A 7,200-nucleotide genomic window follows, 5' to 3' on the forward strand; every position below is an offset into this window, starting at 1 on the left:
TCCTGCCTATGATCTCTTGCTGAAAGTAAGATCTGCCTGCATTTTCCTGCTTCCAATATGGCTCATTTTATTCTCATCAGGATGAAAGCCACCATTAACTCTATCAACAATCACTCATAGATGTATTATATAATCCAGTTAGTAGTCCCCACCCCCTTCTTGCTCAGACCCATCTGCAAAACAAAGACTTTTTGGTGGAAGTAACAAAGATTGTGGCTAGAAGAGTCATCTTAATTAATTCACTGCATTACAGTTCTTTTATTAGCCTACTCTTCTCACTAAGACTATACACTAACCAATCACCTCAGTAGGCCACAGGTACCTTATTTGCATACTAAACGGTCCAATCCCTACAGGGGTTTTCTTGACCTTACTTGTAAAATAAACTGGCCAAACCCTTTGCAAGATTGTGGCCTAAGAAATCATTGTATTACATAATTTCATGTCAAATTGATATATAAAGTGCATGGGGTGGTATTTAACTTGCCAATCAAGTCACAGCCCGATGGTGACTCTTTGTGGACATGGCCTTCTCATAAGGAGGGTCCTGGGAACCTCCCCCACTCTCTTTGCCATGAACTTCCTGCTGGCAAGGAACTCTGAGACCTGTCATATCCTTGGAGATGCATCCACTGCTATTGGATCCACTAGAGTTTGTACCCACCGGCCCGTGATATTCCTGCTTTCTGCATCGTTGCATATGACTTCATGAGTCTGAAAAGGGACTCATGGACTACCCTATTCCCTGAAAATAAGACAGTATCCTATATTAATTTTTGTTCCCAAAGATGCGCTAGGTCTTATTTTCAGGGGATGTCTTATTTTGCCATGGAGAAGAATACGGTACACATTTATTGTTGAACAACAAAAAAAGGAAATTTATTACCTGTATACAGTACGGTAGTAGTTGTCATCACAAACCAGCATAACCAGACAAACTGTGAATCCTACAGTATCAAGAATGTCTTGTTACTACCATTATTTCCATGTACAACAGTCTATGGTACATTTACTCATTTATTCAATGACAGTCATGTCATCATCTTCTGAAACAGCATCATAACAATCCAAACCCTTATTTTCGGGGAGGTCTTATTTTTTTTTGGGGGGGGGGGCCTTTTATTTCAGTAAGAGATAAAACTGTTAGTACGTCTTATTTTGGGAGGATGTCTTACTTTGGGAGAAACAGGGTAGTATTACATTTATAGATTTGAGTTGGGCTGGACTGGGATGTTTTATTGATGCATAAGTACTTCTTGTTATAAAGCTCTTTCTTACACATATATGAGTGTCTCTGAATTTGTTTCTGTAGTTGAACTAAGCTAACACAGAAATTATCAAGATATAACTATAAGCCCAGGGCAGAAAAGCCCAAATATAAAGAAAAATGCACTGCCCTGCACAAAGATATTAGAATTAGATTAGATCTTTTTCATAATCTGCACTAATTGTTTTCCTTAAGGACTATATATTATTGTTTATTGAAACATGTCTTTATTAAAACTCCTCTATTAAAGCATTAAAGCTTCATCTATAGGAATCCACAAAATGGAGAGCACAAGTCAAAGAGCACCATCAATTCATCATTACAAGAAAACCTGAAACGGCCAAAACTAGCTGTTTACCTTTAAAACATATTTCTCTGATCATGTTGCTCCTGTCTAAGTATAATGACCAATGGGATTCCCCTAACGAATGATTCCCTCCTCCCTCCTTCCTTCCTAGACCTCTGGGAGTCAGACCTGTGTCCAGAGTTCTTGGAAAATGTGATCATAGTGTTCAAAATGTCCCTTATATAGTCTGAACACAGATCCACTGTAACAGGAAAGCTTATGTGTTGTGTCATGGGAAGAATCTCAAAAAGGACAGCAAGGATGGAAAGGGAAATACGTCTCAGAAGATAAGAAGTGTCCACCAATAATAAAAACAAAAACAAAAACAAAAACAATGCTGCCTGAAAAAAATGGGATAATAGCCCCCAAAAAGGAGCAATTGAAAAGGATATGAGAAAACATTTCCAGGTATGATTTTATCTAAATAATTAAAGGAACTATGCCAGTCTCCCCTCTTTAATTCAGTCTGGTTTCGTAAGCTTCTTCCATCTGTACCCCCACTCTTTCTATTTAACTGGTACTAAATGTCTTAGTCACTCAACACCTTCTGGCCCAGGTACTTGGAAAGATTTCCTCCCTTCTGACAACTAAAGAAAGTTACAGAGGATCGCGGGATGAGTTGGTGAAGACTCAAGGGTCTGGGAGATTTAAAAAATAATTCAGAAAGGTTGGTCAGAGATGATGAAGTAGAGTGGGTTTACAGATTCTGGCTCACAAGAGATATTTAATAAATGCTTGTTAAATAAGAGGAATTGTTCAAAGTTAAAATATTAACAGGACTATCATACAATTCAGTGCAGATACACGTACAGCCATAACGTGGGCAAGGAGGGGGAAATGAGTACATACGATGGGAATGAGCACGTTTGTCCAGAAAAGAAAAAACGAGTTGTGGGAAGCATTCTAGACAAAAGAGGCTGTCAGTCATGGGTCCACTTTCTGATCTTACCTTCAGAACTCCATGGCAGAAAGATCATGTTAAAGCTCTCACTTCTCCCTAAATACACTTATATATTCTAATCTATTGTTCTTTCCATTGCTGTTCCCTCCAGCCAGATGCTTTCCCATTAATTCTTTATTTGATGGAACTCTTGTTATTATTTCAGTTTAAAGCCGGTTGGTGCTTTTTTGTTTCCCCAACGTCTCACCTTTCTATCAGGAAGAGTCCTTTTACCTTTCACTAGCTTTTCTATAAACCGGTAGTAGGATTTGCTGCATGGTTACTCTTTTTGTTCATATGAGTATTTCCTCACTAAACCAAATTATATGCAGAAGGATTAAAAGCAAGGGATGAAAAAGAAGAGGAGGCAAAAAAGAAAAAACAGGAGAACCTAGGCTTACCTATCCTTGTATCCAACCTTCCTAGCTCAGTTTTTGGCATGGTCATGAAAATCCTCCCAGCAGATTTGTAAAATAGAATTTCCCTGGCTCCAATGTTATAAATTTTGATTAGGTTGATAATCCATATTATTAGTAATTTTTAAATCCCTAAGATATTCCCAATATGTACCCAAAACCCTGAACCCCTTCTTTTGGGCTCATGAAGAAGATTGTTTTGCTCAAAAATATGTGTATGACTGGAATAAGAGTAGAAGTTGTACCAAACTCACCGCAGTCAAGTCAATTATAACTTAGAGAGAGACATTAAAGGACTGCCTTGGGAGCCCTGGTGGCAGTAGTGGTTACATGTTGGACTGTGATCCACGGGGTCAGCAGATCGAAATCATCAGCGGTTCACCAAGACAGGGCTTTCTACTCCTGTAAACAGTTAGAGTCTCATAAACTCACAAAGGGGTCGCAATAAGTCAGCATTGACTCAGTGGCACTGAGTTTTGAGAGTGCTGAGGAAAACCCCCTCATCGGGGTTCTGAGGCTGTAACCATACGAAATAGGCTGTCGCATCTTTTGTCTGTGGAACTGCTGCTGGGTTTCAACTGCTGATTTTTGGTTAGCAGCAGCTGAGCACTTTAACTACTGACCCACCAGCACTCACTTTGAAGAAGCACAGATCTATGAAAAATAGGGAGTGAGCCATGTAAATAAAGTTTTGTGGCAGATCAAAGAGCAAGGATAGTGCCCTTATGCAAAAACCAAAATACGGTTAAAGTACCAAAAGACATAAGAATGAAGTGAAGCAGTGAGGAGAGAGGCAGAAGATGACTTTGGATGGGGTGATTCAAAGTCAGATAATAGAGTGGCAATGATTTTTAAATTGTATTCCTTGTATAATGGGAAGCCATTGAGGGTTGAGATACCGTGTGACTTATAATTTTAAGGAGGTAATATTGCTCTTAGGACAATTGACAGTAGATAGGCAAGAGAGAGCCTGAGGGAACTGAGAGGGGGTTATTTCAGTAGTACAAGTGAAAACTAAAAGCTTCTTAGCTAAGATGAGTTGGATGGAAATGTGAAGATGGTGGGAGGTCTTACCAGAGGAAGGAAGGCTGTCTGAGGCAGTATAGGATGATGTAATGGCAAGAGCAACTTCTTGTATACATGGAAGAAAATATGATTCAGGTCAGAAACAGAGAAGTCAAATTTAAATTGGAGTAATGGCAGGCCATCTAACTTAATGAGAGGACACAGCACGGCAAGGGTCATTGCAGTGATGTGGTCGTGGTGAGAAAATGAGAAAATGCTCTTGGAGTTTCTTCTGTTTTCTTATGAAATAGAAAAGATAATAATCATTTCCTGATCCTAACAGTTGAAAGTGTTGGGAGATTAAAGACAATAAATTGTGTCACAAGAAAGAAGAGTGGTGTGTTGGGCTAGATTGACTCAACAAAGAAATCCAGCGACACTCACATATATGTGTAAGAGAGAGCTTTATATTAAGAAGTAATTATATATCAAGCAAACCTCCCAGCCCACTCCATATCAAATCCTTAAGTCCAATGTTAGTCCATAAATCCGATACTAGTCCATAGGTCCCTCTTCAGACTCACACAGCCACATGCAACAATGCAGAATGCAATACAGGAACATCACCAACTGGGGGGTGCAAAGTCTTGTGGATCCAATGGCAGTGGTGCAATCACAGCGCTCTGGCAGCTCTCAGCATGGCTCTGCAACAGGAAGAGAGAGAGTGTGGCCTGACTACAGGGAAAAAGAGGAAGAGGCTGGCCTCTGAGAGCCATGTATCTATCTTGGTTGCCCTTCAATCAAGCTGCCACCTGATTGACAGGCTACACTCCACCCACAGGTTCCTATGGGAACCATGTTGTCACAAAAAACCTCTTCCAGGTGGTTCGCTAAACTCACTGCCATACAGTCAATTTTGACTCACAGTGTGTGTATGGACAGAGCTGAACTGGCTCCTGTGGGTCTCTGAAGCTATAATCTTCATGAGAGCAGAAAACTTCATCTTTCACCCAAAGAATGGCTGGTGGGTTTGAACTGCTGACTTGTGATTAGCAGTCCACAGCATGACCCTCTTGTGATGCCAGGCTCCTCAGAAGGGTGGTTTCCAAGCCAAATCCACTGTCATCTAGTCCACTCACACTAACAGCAACCCTATAGGACAGAGAAGAACTGCTCCCTTGGGGTTCTGAGGCTGTAAATCCTTAAGGAAGCAGGTGGACTTATCTTTCACTCACAGAGAAGCTGCTAAGGTTTAACCACTGGCCTTTCTGATAGCAGCATAATGCTTCACCAAAGCTGTTACCAAATTTGAATAATAATGCACAATGATCGTCCACTTGAGGACTGTAGATAAGACAGAATCAACAAGAACCATTTTGTGTTTTTTGGAGGTCTTATTCAGTTGTTGTAGCAGAGTAAATCATTAGGTTTAGAAAAAATGCATCATTTGAATTAAGAAAGAGAAAATCATAAGTGTGCAGTGTAAACACAGGGCTGTAATTATAGTGATGGAAAATATTTTCTAAACTGCTGAAATAGGTCAGGTCATAATATAGAGTAAAGGTTTTGGAGTTGATGAATTAAAGGACTTTATAATGTCAAAGACTTTTTGAAGCTGAAGTTACTAGGAAAAGTAAACTCAAAGAACATAAGCTAGATGTACAAGTGTAAATTCTTCCAAACAAGATTCTGAAGGTTATCCGACTGTATTACTTATAACATTTTGAGTGACTTAAATGCTATGAAATAAAGAACATTGGAAGTAAGAAGGCAAAAAAATGATGAAAGACGAAGTTTTAATCTGATTAGATAAATAGGAGGTTATTCGTTTGTCTAAATAAATGTATTCACTGGTTTACTTATTGTTTATACCTAAATTTTTTCATAACATCACTAGAGGTAACATTACACATATATTTCTAATATTATTATGTTCTAAAGAAGTGACTTTATTCTTCAAATATTTTGCTTTCATTTTATAAAGGATTGATGTACTGCAATACTAATAATAAGTTTATTGATTCCAAACTTATTAGGATATTTTTAAATGTCACGTGTGTTCTTTACAAAGGATTCCTAAAATAACAAAGGGACTTTTACCCATGTGATTAAATAAAAATCTGTTTTCATCTTAAGCTCTTTTCCTTATAATTGTGATATTTACTGATCCTATTCCACAAACTCCTTTGGTACGCTGCCTAATGTATCAGAGCTCTTACGTCTCTGCTTAGGCATGAAGTCAAAGTTCCTTTGAAGTGTACCCTTTGTCACTACTTTTCAAGGAAAATTAAAGTATGCTACTATATGGTTCCTATCAGTTGGATTCAACTCAATGGCAGTGAGTTTAGAGTTTGAGAGAGGAATTGGTTAATTTAAGAAATGATTATTATTCTTATTTAGGAGTTGATTCTCTCAGTTTTGTTCCTTGTTTCCCCACCACCAGCAACACCATCATTGAAATTATTAACCTTCTGTTAGACAATCAAGTTTAATATAATTTTCTTATTATTCAGACTTGCATCCACATTTCCTGGAAAACCATTAATCATCTCTTTGACTGAATCATATCAGGGTACTTTCTTGAAATGCCATGTTCATAACATATAGAACTATGAGCAAAGACTACAAAGCTAAATTTAATATTTAAAATTAGTTGGAATGCACAGTTTGTGAGTGATGGATAATAAATAGGAGGTACCAGAGAAGGGGTTGTTGCCAGGATCCGTATAGATTCTGTTTTGGGTGTGGGAGAAGAGAAGTTTTGCTTAATTCACAGTAGAAACTGAAGTATAAATGAGGGCTCTTAGATGTCCCAATGGACTGATTTAAACTGCATATCTTTTTCTGAAGGTCAATTGTATTGGAAGAGAAATACATGAGTCACATAAGCCAGAAACCTCAAGAGACTCACCGGAAAATATACAATTGGTGAATACACTTAGGAGATTCTGGGAAAGAGTCACTTGGTAGTGTCCTTAATTGTACATTGCTAGTGTATCCTTACATTTTGTCCAGAAACTGGAGGGCCCTAGAGCAAGAACAGAGGGGCCCTCGTGGCAACGTGGAGCCTCTAGGTTTAACTAGAGCCTTTTAAAATACACAGTTGCTAACCAAAAGTATGGCAGTTTTAACTGACCCACACACATTGTGAGAGAAAGATATGGCAGTCTATTTCCATAAAGATTTTCAGCCTTGGAACCACTGTAGGAAAGTGCTAGTTTATCTG

This window comes from Echinops telfairi, unplaced genomic scaffold (genome assembly GCF_000313985.2).
Source record: "Echinops telfairi isolate 266 unplaced genomic scaffold, ASM31398v2 ScPeMD7_41;HRSCAF=154, whole genome shotgun sequence".
NCBI classification, from domain to species: Eukaryota; Metazoa; Chordata; class Mammalia; order Afrosoricida; family Tenrecidae; genus Echinops; species Echinops telfairi.